Here is a 17,599-nt window from a genome sequence, read left to right as displayed (position 1 = left end):
GGAGTATGTACATGTACACAAAACAACTATTTTTGTTTTTTAAGCCCCCTCTCCTTCCCTCCCTCTCAATATCTCCTCCTCTAATTTCCCCTTTTCCATTTTTATTCTGGTTGATATTTTTGATCTTAGCTCATGTTTATGGCCTATAATGTTTACATTCATTGAGGTTATTAGGTTCTTATACATAGTATATCTTTATTCTACTTATTTATAGAGACAGAAGGAACCTCAAAGATCATCTAATATGTTAACCTGTTTATTTTAAAATGGGAAAATTGAGACCAAAAGCAAGGAGTGACTTTAACAACTTCTCAAGGCCTATCAGTGGCTGCACTGGAATAAATTCAAGCCCTTATGCTGTTCCATGTAGTTTCTGGAACTTGCCACCTACAAGTACTCTAAGTCCCTGGTGAGTTTTACAAAGCATTCTGAAGCCTCGACCATTATTCCTGCCAGGCTGTTTCTGAGTTGACATGTTCTTCATCTCTTGTAATAACAGGTGATGAGATAAACTTTGGGAACATCTGCAAACAATCAACTTCTCTGGGTCTCCATTTCATGGTGATCTTATATGGCTGGATGTCACAATATATAGAGAAATGTATCCAGGGAGTAGGAAATAACAGGACTATAGTAAACATTTACCCTCTGTCCCTATTTCTCTGCAAATACTCTCCAAACCTAAATCTGCAAGCTAAACTCATACCAGAACCTGAGACTCAATGTACATATCTCCTTTGATAATCACTTGGCACCTCATTCTTGGCAACTTGAAACTCCACCATCTACTACCTCAAGCCAGTTCTTCTCCCTTTCTTCCCTATTTCTGTAATTGTGACATCATCCTTCCAGTTATTAAAGCTCCAAACTAAGAAATCATTTTAATTATCTTTTATCCCTACCTCATATCCCAAAGACTGCTTCTACCATGCCCTTCGGTGTCCTTCCTACTCCCACCCCCAGAACTCTGGTCCTAACCAGCATTGGTGCTTGTCAAGAGCATCTTCTCACAACATCTTTAGTGTTCTGTTCACCTGCAGTCTCCTCCCACTTCAGTTCTACAAGGTTTGCTTTCCTAAAAGCATCTCTGATCATGTGATTCACCAATCTGAAAGACTGTAATAGACCTCTCTTGCTCACTGAGTAGGGCAGATTTCTCAGCCTGGCAATCAGAACCTTCCACAATAGACCAAATCTGTTACTACATGCTCTCTAAACACACCCTGTTCTTTCTCCCCTTTCTGTCATTGCTTGTGTGCTTCCTTTTGCTGTGGAGCTTTCATTGCCAAGTATATCTACTAAAACATGGCCAATATTCAAGGTTGGGCTCAACTTCAGGAAGTCTTTCCTGATCCTGAGTTGGATTTGATTATTATTTTTTAATAGATCTTCAAAATTTTTATTTTATTTTATTCTATATGTTTGTATTCTCTACTATTAATAAGCACCATGAAGACAGGGATCAGATCTTATTAATTGTTATATTTTCTTTTTTTTAGTTACTTAAATTCTTTTATTGGTACATTTTAGGTATACAACACATTTACATTTCTCATTGGGAACTTGTAACTTTACATGATGCATCTTGGTTCTTATTTTTTCCCCATTCCCAGCCCTCCCTTAACCCCCTAATTATTATATTTTCATAGGATTCAGCAAAATATTTTGCACATGAAAGACTGTCCATATGTATTTGTTAAATTCACATGTGTATGTCTTTGAGAAATCACACACTTGAATTCAGTATTTTTTAAACTGCTCATTATGACCATTTTTCTATGTAGACAAAAATGGCACTTTCAATGCTTCTTGGTGACCTACTTCCTAGAAATTGATGGAAAGGCCTTAGAAGATAGATATTTATCACAGTTGTGAAATATTTTCCCCATTCTCTTGGCTTCTCCCTCAAATCACAGGGATGACTGTGGATGAAATAGATTAAATGACCAATTTAAAGAAAAATAATTGCTGTAATCTTCTTTCCTGGTTAAAAAGACAAGAAAATATTGCCCCCTCTGAAGAGCTGGTATACAAGAGATGAAGAACATGTCAACTCAGAAACAACCCCACAGGAATAACGGTCGAGGCTTCAGGATGCTTTGTAAAACTCACCAGGGACTTAGAGTACTTGTAGGTGGCAAGTTCCAGAAACTACATGGAACAGCATAAGGGCTTGAATTTATTCCAGTGCAGCCACTGATAGGCCTTGAGAAGTTGTTAAAGTCACTCCTTGCTTTTGGTCTCAATTTTACCATTTTAAAGTAAACAGGTTAACATACTAGATGATCTTTGAGGTTCCTTCTGGTCTCTACCCTTCTCTGATTCTAAGATAAGTCTGAGTTTGTGGCCCCTGAAGTAATTCATCAAAGAGAAGGAGAATCTGAGTACTATAGTCAGACTCTAGAGAATAAATCCAACTTTGACCTCTCCAGCTGCATGATATCAAGGAAGATACATAATTAACTTCTCTGTTCTGTTTCTTCATCTGTAGAGAGGTTATGTCGCTAATAATAGTAACTATGCCCCAGGGTTATTATAGAATAAAATAAATGTACAAATTGCTTAGTGCAATATCTGGCATACAGCAAGCACATGACAGAGTCGGTGATTATTAACTTAAATGAGATCTATTTTCAGAAAGAGTGGATGTATCCTAAGAACACTTACATAGAGCACTTTCTGCAGGTATGTGTCCAAGCACAACCTGAGCATTTGGGAAATGGCCTTAGACTGCCAAAGGCAGAGGTTACAAACTCATGTGTGCCTCCTGAGTGACTTTTCTCAGGATAGTGTCGTTGTTACTTAATTTAATTAGTTGTTAACATTTGAAAATCAGAGTACCCCATTTCTGGCTTCTTTAAAAGCAAATTGGAGGGCTGGGGATTTAGCTCAGTGAAAGGTCCTGAGTTCAATCCCCAGAACCTGAAAAAAAAAAAAAAAAGGAAATTGGAGTGTCTGGCAATAGTAACCTTTCATTCCTGGACAGCACCGACGATCAGGGCTCCCCCTCAACGTTCACATCACTTCCTGTTGTCTTCCAGCCAGCCTGCTCCATTCATTGATATTGTGTGTCTCACCTTGTAGGCATTTCTGTTTTAATCCTTGTCCTAGGCAATTAGAACACCTGTTCTCCATGAAAGAAAGTCCACATTTTCCTGCACAATCCACAAAGGAGCTAACACACAGAGGGAACTGGCACTGCAGTAGGGAATAAGAGGGAACTGTAATTACATTATTTGATGTCTGCTCCAGCTTGGCCTGGAATCTCCACATGCTTAGACTTCCCAGCCAAATGAGTCATTATATCTTCTTCTAACTGAGATAGCTTTTGTTTGGGTGTTTAATTCCTTGAAACAAAGACACATAACCAATTCTATGACTAGGGTAGCCAATTCATCCTTTGATGGCAGAAAGTCCCTTATTCCTGTATAACTCACAGTCCCAGTCAAACTGAGATTGTTGATGGCAGTGTGTTCATAGCAGAGTATTGTTCAAAGTTGTCTTAGTCACTTCTCTATTGTTGCTGAAACAATACCCAACATCCAAAGTTAAAGGGAGAAAGGTTTATTTACCTCACAGTTTGTAGAAGTTTCTGTCCATAGTTGGCTGGCTCCAAGGCAGAATGGCACATGGCATAAGGGCATCACAGAGAAGAAACAGTTCATTGTATGCAGAAGGCAGGAAAAGCAACAAGGGACCTTAACAGTGTCTTTCTGCCCCTTTTTTTTATCAGGCTACTTATGGTGGGTAGTACTCACACCCTTAATCCTAGTGCCCTTGAGCCGAGCATTGCACCATGACTCAATTCCAGAGTCTCATATTCTAGATCCAGCCACCTCTGAAAAAGTCCCACCTATGACTGCATGAGGTTTTGGGGGACATCTAGACACAAGCCATAAGATTCCACCCTGGTCCCCCAAAGACTTATGCACATCCCTTTATGCAAAAGGCATTTAGTCCAGCTCCAAGAGTTGCCAAAGTCCTAACAGTTTCAGCACTGCTGAAAAGTCCAAGTCCAAATTCTCCTCTGAGATTTAAGGGAAACTCTTAGCTGCAAACCCCTGTATAAATGGAAAGAAAGTTAAACACTTCCAACATTCAATGGCACAAGATAGACATTTTCATTCCAAAAGTTACAAACAGGGAGATCGCAAGGAATGGGAACAAAGTAAGACCAAAATCCAGCAGGGCTAACATTAAATCCTACAGTACCACTTTCAGCATCCCCAGTAACCTGTGGCAAGTTGTGAACTCCAAAGGGCTTGGGTGGCTTCACCCCTATGGCACTTCAGGTGGTGGTAGCTCCCATGACTTTCTCTTGGGCTGGCTCTGCTCCTTCCTTACAGTTTTCCTCAGACGGTCCACATTCTTGGCTTCTCCGAACTTCTGGAGTCTCCACTGTACCTTTGGCTTCACACTCACAGCTTCACACACTGCCCTCTCAGGGACACCCTGCCTGGCCTCCCAGGCCTTCTTCTGAAATCTGGGTGGAAGACTTCCTGACCCCACAACTCTTACATTCTGCCTCCCCTAAAACAAACACCATGTGGATGATGCCAAGGTCTGCTGCCAGCTGAAATCGTAGCCAGGCTTCATCCTCTCTTGGCTTTAGGAGTCCAGTGCCTATGAACAACCTCCCTAGCCCATTGCCATTCTGGAACGTGGTACTCTGAGGCTCTCTTCTCAAAGCAGTCTTTCACTTTTGCAATTTTGAGGCTGCAAAGGGTGGAGTCCTCCTGCTTCTGGTGATTCCTTCAGGCCATCTTTTCTATTCTCCTGTTCCTTCTCAGCAATTAAGATCTCCTCTGTTATAGGGAAAGGGTAAGGGGACATTACCAGAGACCTCTGCAGTGGTCCTGGTCTCTTGCAAGCCAGTATGACATCTGTGAGATAGGAAAATGAGAATTAAAAGAAACACACAGCCAGAGACTTGAGAGAAACTGAGTCTTGGGCTGATCTAAGCTGCTCTGGTGAACAAAGACAAAGAACTCCCAGGACATCCAGTGTTTATTCATCACAAATGTGGGAAGAGGGGAAGCTGGGCAGGCCTTGGGACACCTGTTGATAACAAGTATCAACCAGGCAGGACTGTAGAATGAGAGCACAAGCATATCTTTGCTGAAGAAAACAAATGGTTAATTTAGAGGGGAAGAATTTAGTTGGAGTCAGTTGACCCTGACTGGGAGTGAACTCAGCCAAGCTCTGATGCTTCCAATGTAACACAGCTGGATTATGGAGGGGGAAGAAGCTTGTTCCACTTTAGCATGCTAATACAGGGCAAAGATGTCTGCTACACTCTGTTCTATCTTTGCAGCCACAGCTTTACTGGAGCTTCCTTTCTGGCCAAACTCAAAACATTTTAAACCATTCTGCTGGGCTCTTTGCTCTTGATTCTCAACATAAATCTAGCTAAAAGCCCCCACAGTAGCCGTGCCACAACCTCAACATTAGACTTCGTTGAAATTTCTCCTGCCAGATTAATTCGTCTGCCACCCTTAATCTCAGTCTCAGGCCAAGTCTCTGGACAAGAACAAAATGCAAACAAACCTTCTGCCAAGGCATAGCACACATTGTCTGGAGTCCAACAGCCAATGCAGTCCTTCCTAGTAGAAATCTCCCGAGCCTGGTCTTTATTGGCAAGATTTCTATCAGTGTTTTGGTCCTTTGAGCTTTAACCACAATCTCCCATCAAGTACTTCCTAGGTGTTCCAGTTGTACTTTTTCAGCTGGTATCTCTGAACCTTTCTAAACTCTTCCCACAAGCCAGTCCCAAAGGCTCCAGAACCACACTGTCATGTATAGTCACAGCAATGACCCTACTTCTCTGGTACCAAATTCTGTCTTTGTTACTTTTTCTTGTTGCTGAGACAAAATACCTGACACCCAAAGTTAAAGGAGGAAAGGCTTGTTTAGCTCACAGTTTGTAGAGGTTCCAATCCATAATTGGCTGGCTCCAAGGCAGGGTGGCATCACAGAGGAGGAGAATGTTCATGGCAGGCAGAAGGTAGCAAAGCAACAAGGGACCGTAACAGCATCTTTCTGTCTCTTTTATCTTACCCAGGATACTTAGGGTGGGTAGCACTCACACCCTTAATCCTAGTGCCCTTGGGCCTAGCACAGCACCATGAATCAATCCGAGCATCACACACTCTAGATCCAGCCACCTCTGAAAACCCCCCACCTATGACTATATAAGGCTTTGGAGGACATCTAGACACAAGCCATAACAAAAATCATTAGCTGTCATTAACCCCGATGCTTTCTACCTCTCCACATTACATTGCTCATTTTCACTTCCAAAACTTATCACTATATTTTCAAAACTATGGACCAAATCTGGTTTCTAATACCATTCCCCTATAAAATAAACCAGAGCTCCTTGGAGAAATGACTGAATCTAGGGCGGGAGAAAAAAAATCCTGGACCATCTGATAGTATTAGAAAGTAATTTTTGAAAAAATAAAATGATGGGGCATATCAAAGAGACACCAGGGCCCAGTTGAAAGAGCTCTCAAGGGCCAAAATTGGAATAATATGAGCAATAAAATAAATAACATAATATTAGTTTACAACTCAAAGTAAAAAATAAATATCCATGAGTCTATGATGCTATAAACAAATGGCTGAATAAATAAGTGGGGAGGAGAGATAAGTCTTCCTTACGAAAGAATTCCAAATAATCTACATAGATCCTGTCCTGATATATCATGTTGATAGAATATAACCTTAATATGACACCATGAGAATGACATTATACTTCTGTGGTCTACCTCTCCAAAACTCATGAACTTCATAAAACCATGAAGAAAACTTTGAAGAAACCCAAAGTGAAGGGCATACTACAAAAAAAAAAATCTGACCAGTATTTCTCAAAATTGTCATGGTCATCAAGACAAGGAAAAGTTTGAGAAACAAGTATAGAATACAACAGGTTACAGAGACATGAGGCCTTAGTCTATTTGTGTTGCTAAAACAGACTGAGTAATTTAGAATGAACAGAAATTTATTGGCTCACAATTCTGGAAGTTAGGAACTGCAATATTAGGGAACTGGTGAGGGCCTTCTTGCTGTGTAGTAAGTGACAGAAGCCATCATATGGCAGAAAGGCAAAGAGAGAATGGCAGAGAGCGAGGGGGAACAGACTCATTTCCAAGATACCAGCATTAGACCTTCAGGAGAGCAGAGCTCTTGTGACCTAATCCATTAAGGCCCCACCTCCCAATACCATCACAATGGCAACTAAATTTCATGTGAGTTTTGGAGGGCATAGACATTAAAATCATAGCACATGATAACTAAATACAATGTGACATTCTGCATGAAATCTTGAAAGGACAAAAAAAAAAGATATCACTTGAACTATCAGAGAAATGCGAATCAAAACTGCATTGAGATTCCATCTCACCCAGTCGTAATAACTTACCAAAAGAACAAAAAATAACAAATCCTGGTCAGTATGTGGAGAAAAAACATATACTTTTGGTGGAAATGTAAATTAGTAGTCACTATGGAAAACAGTGTAGAGGTTCCTCAAAAACTAAAAATAGAACTATCATATGATCCAGCTATCCAATTCTTGTGTATATCAGAAGGAAATGAAGTCAGCATTCAAAAGAGATATCTGCATTCTCATGTTTATTGTGACACTATTCACAATAGCCAAGATATGGAATCACCCTACGTATCCATCAACAGATGAATGAATAAAGAAATTATGGCATATATACACACAATGGGGTACTACCCAGCTGTAAAGAATCAAATCATGGGGCCAGGGATTTAGCTCAGTGGTACCATGCCTGCCTTGCAAGCTCAAGGTTCTGAGTTTAATCCCCAGTACCAAAAAAAAAAAAAAAAAAGAATCAAATCATGTCACTTGCAGGAAAATGGATGGAACTAAAGAACAACGTGTTAAGTGAAATAGGCCGGAATCATATGTTTCTCTCTCACATGGAAACTTAAAAAACAAAAATTTAAAAAAATGACTCAAAAGTAGAAGGACTATTAGGGACAGGAAAGGGGACCTGTGGGATAGAAGGTGGAAGTGAGGTAAACATGATCAAATCATGATGTATGCATGTATGGAAACATCACAGTAAAATCTATTGATTTGTACAATTAACATGTGTTAACAGTTATAATTAAAATATAAAAATTAAAAATAGAAAAGGATATTGGATGGGCTGGAAGTATGCTATAGCTCTAAAAAAAAGAAGTATAGAGTCACGCGGAGGACGCCGAGTCACCCCACTGCAGACAGGCAGGTCTGCCCACACCCTGCCGAGGTCCCCAGTCCCACCCAACACACCCAATCAGCCCGCTGCAGACAGGCAGGTCTGCCCACACCCTGCCGAGGTCTCCAGTCGCACAGAGCACACGCCGGGTCACACGGCTGCAGACAGGCGGGTCTGTGCACCCCATGCCGAGGTCCTGAGTCACGCAGAAGATGCCAAGTCAGCCCGGGGCAGACAGGCAGGTCTGTGCACGCCCTGCCGAGGTCCTGAGTCAAGCGGAAGACACCTAATCACCCCACTGCAGACAGGCAGCCACCTGATACCACATTACCAAGGAGCAGAGGACACCAGACCACCAGACCAAGGTACTGAGTCCCACTGTTCCCGGCCCAGAGGTAGGGGCTTCTGAGCCATTGTCCCACTGCTCCTGGTCCAGATGAAGGGGCTTCCCAGTCACCATCCCTCCCGCTGCTACCAGCCCAGAGGAAAGGGCTTTTGGGCCACCTTCTGTCCCACTGCTCCTGGCCCAGAGGAAGGGGCTTCCGAGCCACCATCCCTCCCACCGCTCCGGGCCCAGAGGGAGGGGCTTCTGAGCCACCATCCCACTGCTCCTGGTCCAGAGGAAGGGGTTTCCCAGCCACCATCCCTCCGGCTGCTCCCAGCCCACAGGAAAGGGCCTTTGGGTCACCATCCCTACCGCTGCTCCTGGCCCCTGTCCCACCTCACCCAGCTCAGAGGAAGTAATCCATGCAGGCGCTAACAGCCCCCCGCCCCAGTCAAAATGAGAAAACACATAAATAAGTCTCAAAACCAGACTTCCAGATCACCTACAGCAACCCCAAAGGGAAATGAGATGGAACACTCTGATACTCAACCACCTGGACCCACTGAACTGCCAACAAAAGGGGATCTGGAAAAAATGAAATCAGAAATAATTTCTCAGATAACAGGAGAAATTGTGCCCTTAGTGCAAGACATGATTAATAAATCTAGAGAGGAGCTGAGGAACATGATGGAATCCCAACATAAGAAACAAATGGAATCCATAAAACAGATGCAAATAGATTTCCAGGACATGAAAAACTCCACTGAAAGTCTACACAGCAGAATGAGCCAGTGTGAGGACAGAATTTCAGATATAGAAGATAAGATTGCAATTAGTGACCAGGAAAAGAAAAATTGCTTCAAAATTATAAGGGAACATGAGAAATCAATCCAGCAGCTGCTAGATGATGCAAAAAAGAATAACATAAGACTGATTGGGCTCAATGAAGAAACAGGAGAGAGTGGAGATGACATAAAAAATCTCTTCACAGAAATAATGGCACAAAACTTCCAAAGCAGGGGAAAAGAGCTTGACATACAGATAAGTGAGGCATATAGGACTCCAAATAGCCTTGATCAAAAAAATCTACACATAGGCATATAATTGTTAAGATTCCAGAAACACAACAGAAGAACAAAGTTCTCCAAGCAGGCAGAGAAAAGAAACAAATCACATACAAAGGAAAGCCCATCAGAATCACAGCAGACTTCTCAACACAAACCATCAAGGCAAGAAGAGCTTGGAGTGACATATTCCAAGCCCTAAAAGAAAACAGCCTCCAACCCAGATTGATGTACCCTGCAAAACTATCTTTCAAAATGGATGGAGAAATAAGATACTTTCATGACAAAGAGCACCTTAGGAACTTTGTGAATACCAAACCAGCACTCCAAAGAATTTTACACAATAGCCTAGGAACAGACATTGAGGATCACAACCCCAGGAAGCAAAGCAGAATGAACCCATCTGGCATGACAAGAAATTAAATGTAAAGGGGGAGAATGCAACAAAAAGAAAAAGTCATGGCAATGACAAGTCAATATGTTTCAGTTATAACCATCAACGTTAATGGTCTCAATTCACCAATCAAAAGAAATAGACTGGCAGAATGGGTCAAGAAGCAAAATCCAACAATATGCTGCATACAAGAAACACACTTCATTCAAAAGGAAACTCATAGACTGAAAGCTAAAGGGTGGAAAACAATATTGTATGTGACAGGAACCCAAAAAAAAGCAGGAGTAGCTATCCTCTTGGCAGATCAAGTAGATTTCAAACCAACACTAATTAAGAGAGACGAAGAAGGACATTACATCCTTGTAAAGAGAAGAATCCAAGAGGAAGAGATGACAATCATAAATATCTATGCACCAAACACTAGTGCACCCAACTATATAAAACAAATACTAACGGACATGAAAAGCCATATATGCACTAATACAATTGTAGTGGGGGACCTCAACACCCCACTGTCACAAACAGATAGATCAACTAGACTAAAAATAAGTAATGAAATACTAGAACTCAATCGAGCTCCTGAACAAATGAACTTAACAGATGTTTACAGAGTCTTCCACCCCACAAAATCAGAATACACATTCTTCTCAGGTGCACATGGGTCATTCTCAAAAGTAGACCACATACTCACACATAGAACATGTTTAAGGAAGTGCAAAGGAATTGAAGTTATCCCCTGTATAATATCAGACCATAGTGGGATGAAATTGGAGATCCATAGCAAAAGAAACTCAAAAAATTTCATAAACACGTGGAAATTGAACGACACACTTCTGGATAACCAATGGGTCACAGAGGAAATTAAAGAAGAAATCAGACAGTTCCTTCAATTAAATGAAAATGACAATACAAGATATCAGAATCTATGGGACACAATGAAAGCAGTCTTATGAGGGAAATTCATAGCAGTGAATAAGCATATTAGGAAAACAGAACGAGCCCAATTAAACAACCTGATGCTGAACCTCAAGCTTCTAGAAAAAGAAGAGCAAGACAACCCCAAAACTCATACAAGGGAAGAAATTATAGATCAGAGGAGAAATCAATGCAATGGAGACTAAGAGAACGATACAAAAAATCAATGAAGCCAAGAGTTGGTTCTTTGAAAGAATCAACAAAATTGATAAACCTTTAGTCAACCTTGTCAGAAAAAGGAAAGAAAAGGCCCAAATCCATGCAATTAGGAATGAAAAGGGTGAAACTACAACAGACCCAGCAGAAATCCAGAGGCTCATCAATACCTACTTCCAGAACCTATACGCCAATAAGATGGACAACACAGAAGAAAAGGACAGATTCCTAGATACATATGAATTACCCAAGTTGAATGAAGAAGACCTAAAAATTCTGAACAACCCAATATCAACCAATGAAATTGAAAATGTAATTAAAAACTTATCACCTAAGAAAAGCCCGGGCCCTGATGGCTTCACTGCTGAATTCTACAAGACATTTAGAGAGGAACTGCTGCCACTACTGTTTAAACTCTTCAATGAAACTGAAAGGGAAGCAATGCTCCCAAATTCATTCCTGGAAGCAAGCATCACCTTGATCCCCAAAGCAGAGAAAGACCCAACTGCAAAAGAGAACTATAGACCAATCTCACTAATGAACATAGATGCAAAAATCCTGAATAAGATAATGGCAAACAGAATGCAGAAGATCATCAAGAAGATCATACACCCTGATCAAGTGGGATTCATCCCAGGGATGCAGGGATGGTTCAATATACACAAATCAATCAATGTAATACACTATATCAATAGAGCCAAGGACAAAAGCCATATGATTATCTCCATAGATGCAGAAAAAGCATTTGACAAAATCCAACATGCACTTATGATAAAAACCCTACAAAAAATTGGAATAGATGGTCTCTACCTCAAACTGATGGAAGCCATCTATGAAAAACCAACAGCCAATATCATACTAAATGGTCAAAAACTGAAATCCTTCACACTAAAATCAGGAACAAGACAAGGATGTCCACTATCACCACTCCTGTTCAATATAGTTTTGGAAACATTAGCCACAGCAATTAGACAAGAGAAAGAAATAAAAGGAATAAAGATAGGTAATGAAGAAGTCAAATTGTCATTCTTTGCAGATGACATGATACTCTCTATAGAAGACCCCAAGAACTCCACCAAAAGTCTTCTAGACTTAATAACCAAATTCAGTAGAGTAGCTGGTTACAAGGTCAACACACAAAAATCAATAGCTTTCCTCTACACCAATGACAGACTCACTTAGAGAGAAATAGGGCAAATAATTCCTTTCACAATAGCATCCAAAAAACTGAAATACCTAGGAATCAACCTAATGAAAGAAACCAAAGACCTCTTCTCTGAAAACTATCGCACTCTGAAAAGAGAGATTGAAGATGTTATCAGAAAATGGACAGACATCCCCTGCTCCTGGGTAGGAAGGATTAATATAGTGAAAATGGCCATACTTCCAAAACTGCTATATAGATTTAATGCAATTCCAATTGAGATCCCAGCAGCATACTTCATAGACCTTGAGAAAACAATCCAAAAATTCATTTGGAGCAAGAAGAGACCCAGAATAGAAAAAGCAATTCTAGGTAACAGAGACATGGCAGCGGGTATCACAATCCCCAAACTACAACTATACTACAAAGCTACTGTGATAAAACAGCATGGTACTGGCAAAGAAACAGACTTGAGGACCAGTGGAACAAATTAGAAGATGCTGAAACAATGCCAGACACACTCAGCCATCTCATCTTCGATAAAGGAGCCAAACACCCTCACTGGAGGAAAGATAGCCCCTTTAATAAATGGTGCTGGAAAAATGGGGCTTCAACTTGCCAAAGATTAAAACTAGACCTATATCTCTCACCATGCACTAAACTAAAATCAAAATGGATTAAAGATCTAAATATTAAAATAGAAAGTCTGAACCAGTTGGAACAGAGGTGAGGTAGAACCCTTGAAGACATCGGTGTAGGAAAAGATTTTATGAACAAAACCTCAGTTGCCCGTGAAATAGCACAAACAATCAACAAATGGGATCTCTTCTTATTAAAAGGCTTCTGCACAGCAAGTGAAACCACCAGCAGTGTGAAGAGACAACCCACAATGTGGGAAAAAATCTTCACCTGCTCTTCCTCAGACAAAGGTCTACTATCTCAAATCTATAAAGAACTTAAAAAGATCAGACCTCCCAAATTTAAAGACCCAATCCAAAAATGGGCATCTGAAATGAACAGACATTTCTCACACAAAGAAGTAGAAATAGCAAATAAATACATGAAAAAATGTTCAACATCACTGGTCATTCGAGAGATGCAAATGAAAACAAGGCTGAGATTCCATTTCACTCCAGAAAGAATGGCTGCTATCATGAAATCAACCAATAACAAATGCTGGCAGGGCTGTGGGGAAAGAGGAACCCTGCTCCACTGCTGGTGGGAGTGTAGCCTGGTGCAACCACTGTGGAAATCAGTATGAAGATACCTCAAAGAACTAGGACTGGAAATCCCATTTGACCCCACTATTCCACTGTTGGGGATCTTCCCCAAAGAATTAAAAGAATCATACCACAGTGATATATGTGTGCCCATGTTCATAGCAGCACAGTTTGTAATAGCTAAAACTTGGAAACAGCCCAAATGCCCATCAACTGGAGACTGGATAAAGAAAATGTGGTTTTTTAATAAAATGGAGTACTACTCAGCCATAAAAAATGAAAAATTAGAGACATTTATAGCTAAGTGGATGCACATTGAGGCAATACTCTTAAGTGAAATAAATAGGACACAGATGTATAAATACCAAATAGTTTCTCTGGTGTGAGAAACTGAAAGTGTAAATAGGGACTAAATGTATAATAGGTAATGTGAAATAGGAAGAAAAGGGGCAAAGGGGAAGGAAGTGGGAGGGCTAGGGGAAAGGATAGAAGGGAATGGGATTACTATGAGAAAATGGAAAAATAGGAACAAAATTTTTGTAAATAGGGAGGGCTGGAGGGGTTGAAGGGAGGGCTGGGCAAGGGTGAAAAACAAGAACCAAGAGAGACTATGTAAAGGTGCAAATTTCCAATGATGAATGTCATTATATTGTATACCTAAAATGTACCAATGACTAGAATGAATAATCGATAATGTAAAATAGTAATAGAAGGTCCAAAGGGGTAGGGGTAGTGGGAGGCACAGGGGAAAGGAAAGAAGGGAAAGGAAAAAATGATGAGAAATGGAAAAAATGGAAATAAAGTCTTGGTAAATAGGGAAGGGTGGAGGGCGTGAAGGGAGGGCTAGGAATGGGGAAAAAATAAGAACCAAGGTGCATTATATAAAGGTACAATTCCCAATGAGAAATGTACCAATAAAAGAATTTAATACAAAAAAAAAAAAAAGAAGTATACTATAGCTCTGTGGTAAGAATGCTTGCCTAGCATGTGTGAGCCCTTGGGTTTGATCCCTGGCACCACAAAAATATTTAAAAAGAATACTGGAGAACTGAAGTCTGAATGAAGTATTAATTTAGTTAATAATAATATGCTGATAGTGTTTTCTAACTTGCAACACATGTACATAATGACATAGGACTTAAGGGAAACTGGGTAAGGGTATATAATAATTCCTGGAACTATATTTACAACTTTTCTGGGAATCTAAAACTATTCTAAAGTTAAGAATCTACTTGAAAAATAGTAATAGAAACTGAGCATGGTGGTGCACATCTGTAATCCCAGCTGCTACCCAGGAGGCTAAGACAGTAGGATAGCAAGTTCAAGTCTAGCCAGGGCAACTTAAGGAGTCCATGCCTCAGGATGAAAAAACAGGGGTCTAAGGGACATAGCTCAGTGGTAGAACACCCCTAGGTTCCAACCCAGTACCAATAAGTAAACAACAGACCAGTTTATAGCCCAAAGAAAAGCCCCACTGTAAAAAAAAAAAAAACAAAAAACATGATATGGCTTCACAGATTTTAAAAAACTTATAAACATTATGATTTCACAAAAGACAGATTTTTATATGTTTTATACATTTCCTGTATAATGTAACAAGCATTCCACTGTCACCTGTCTGGACATCTTTTTCCAGTGTAATTACAAATTAGTTGGACCATAAGATTTGATTGACCTACTTAGAATTTTGGATCTTCCAATTGCTCATTAAACTTACAAACTAAATTAATGCTTGCTCTTACATGTCTTGGCAGAAAAAATTAATACTATCTGAACAAATTAGTAACCTTGGCTCCTAACTCCTATGATATTGGCAGGATATGCTTTTGGTTTCAAAGCCTATACACGGGAATCTTTGGGTAAGGTTATACTTTCCTATCAATAGAAACACACAGTTATCCTTAATCAGTGTGAGAAGAATGCCCCAGAGGAAGAGCAGGCCTCATCATACCTTCTTGTCAAAACAATGAGAATCTGGCCCAGTGCCCTAGTAAGAGAGTAGATGGAAACATGAAATACAAATTCTCATGGTAAAGAAGTAACTCATTCACTCCACAACCAGTTAACACTTGAGCTAAGAATATAGCAATGACAGACACCAAGGGTTTCCATTCCTACTTTAGGGGCAAAATAGCAACAGAAGGTGTAGAGATGTTAAGTAGATAAAACTGAGGAGTTCTTGGAATACATAATTGCGTATTCAGCTAGCACATCAGAAGTGATAAGTAACAGGAGTAAATATGCATTTCATGAACAAACTCGGATCTCTGCCTCTCATTCATTGTCTCTTTTGGGACTAGCAAGAGATGTTACAATGATTAAGACATAATTCATGTACTTAAGGTACCTGCTGTCTGATGCCTAGGATAAGGGAAGTATACAAGTAGTTAGAAGCACAAAGTAGAAGTTAATATGTGCCCCAAGAAAAGTACAAAATGCTCCTGGAAGTCTAAAAGGAAGATATTAACTCTAGTGAAGGATAAGGAAGTATATCACATTTTAAGATAAGCTTAAATTGTGGTACAAAGTAGACACGTTTGGATGGGGGTATTAGAGGCAAAGAGGCAGCCTCAGCAACATCACTGAAGTTTTCCTATTTATCAAGGGTATATGTAAATAAGTCTTGGGAAATAGGGCTTTAAAATGGAACCAATGTAGATGCTAAGCCTAGGGGAGATAGTGGGAAGAGGAGCATGATGCTTATGATGCTCAGATGATGGTAATTATCGTGAAGAAACCAGGCAGTTTTAATCAAACAATGGTCATTAGCATGACCAGTGAGCACCAGATGGACATTGTGTGGCTCCAGTTGCAATACCCTGAGGAGGACACAGTGTTCCTTTTGTAGTTCTCTAGCCAGACATGCATTACCTGAAACTAATCAGAAGAAAACATCACACAAAACCAAATAGATAAATGTAAAATAACTGGCTCATGTTCTTCAAATATGTCAAAACAAATGTAATTATGATGTATCAGAAACATATACCAATAAAATTAAAAGAAAGTCATAGTAAACAAAAAAGGTGAGTTCTTCCAGATAAAGCAAACTAAAGAGCCATGTCTAAATTCAAAAACTCATCTTGTACTAAATGCTAGAAAGCACTATATTGGAACAATTGACGAATTAGAAAACACAGATTTTAATTTTTTTTAAGTATTGCATCTAAGCCAAGCAAAGTGGCATACACTTGTAATCTTGGCTACTGGGGAGGCTGGAGCTAGAGGATCAAAAGTTCAGTGTCAGCCTGGACAACTTAATGAGACCCTTTCTCAAAATAAAAGAGCAATGTTTTAAAACAGCCAGGGAGATCGCTCAGTGGCAGAACATTTGCCAGCATGCTTGAGGCTCTATAGTCAATCCCGAGTCCTGCCAAAAAATAAAAAAATTTTAACACAAGTCTTGTATCTATAATAAGTTTCCTGAATCTAATAATTGTACTATGATAAAATCAAAGAATATTCCTATTTTTAGGAAAGACACACTGAAGGATTGGAGGTAAATGGGTATGCTATACATGACCTACTCTCAAATGTTTCACAAAAAATAATAACAATATATGTATATGGAAAGAGAGAAAATGAAAAAAACAAATATTCCATAATGTTAAAAACTGTTGAATACAAACAAGTAAAGCACATTTGGGCCCCGGTGGAGTCCCTAGTATCATTCCTGCAACTTTTCCATAGTTTAAAATTATTTTATACACGCAAGCTTAAATATCTCATTGTTTCTCTCATATGAGAAACCCAAAGTGCAAATAAATTAAAGAGCAAAATAAAAGATAGATAATAGGAAGCAGAAAGATCAATCTTTTGCAAATGGGAAGAGGATCAGGAGATAGAGGAAGAGGGGAGGGAGAGGGAAGGAGACGTAAAGAGAATTAAGATGTGTTGTGTACATGTACCGACTGCATATGATGAATGTAACCATTATGTACGGTAAGTATGCACTAAAAATTACATGCCCAAAAATAAAAAATAAAATTACTTTAAAGTAAAGCATTTTTAAAGGCCCTAAAATCATAAAATCAAACTTATTTTCATGCATATAGTTTCATAACCAAGTTCTATTGAGGTATAAATG

At 39.7% G+C, this 17,599-nt stretch overlaps 1 long non-coding RNA gene across 1 annotated transcript in view; it reads right to left on the bottom strand.

Moving 5' to 3' along the window:
- Window positions 1-1,462: 1,462 nt before the first annotated feature.
- The window catches only part of LOC110343976 (uncharacterized), a 39,628-nt gene continuing 23,491 nt past the window's right edge, over window positions 1,463-17,599 (bottom strand). The window contains exon 2 of the long non-coding RNA XR_002386246.2: window positions 1,463-4,883. This is a non-coding gene — a long non-coding RNA (uncharacterized LOC110343976). The remainder of the gene's footprint in view (window positions 4,884-17,599) is intronic.

Source organism: Heterocephalus glaber, unplaced genomic scaffold (genome assembly GCF_053883595.1).
Source record: "Heterocephalus glaber isolate CG9 unplaced genomic scaffold, H.glaber_assembly_v1.0 deba00001586, whole genome shotgun sequence".
Lineage (NCBI taxonomy): Eukaryota > Metazoa > Chordata > Mammalia > Rodentia > Bathyergidae > Heterocephalus > Heterocephalus glaber.
This window is presented reverse-complemented; position numbering and strand designations above follow the sequence as displayed.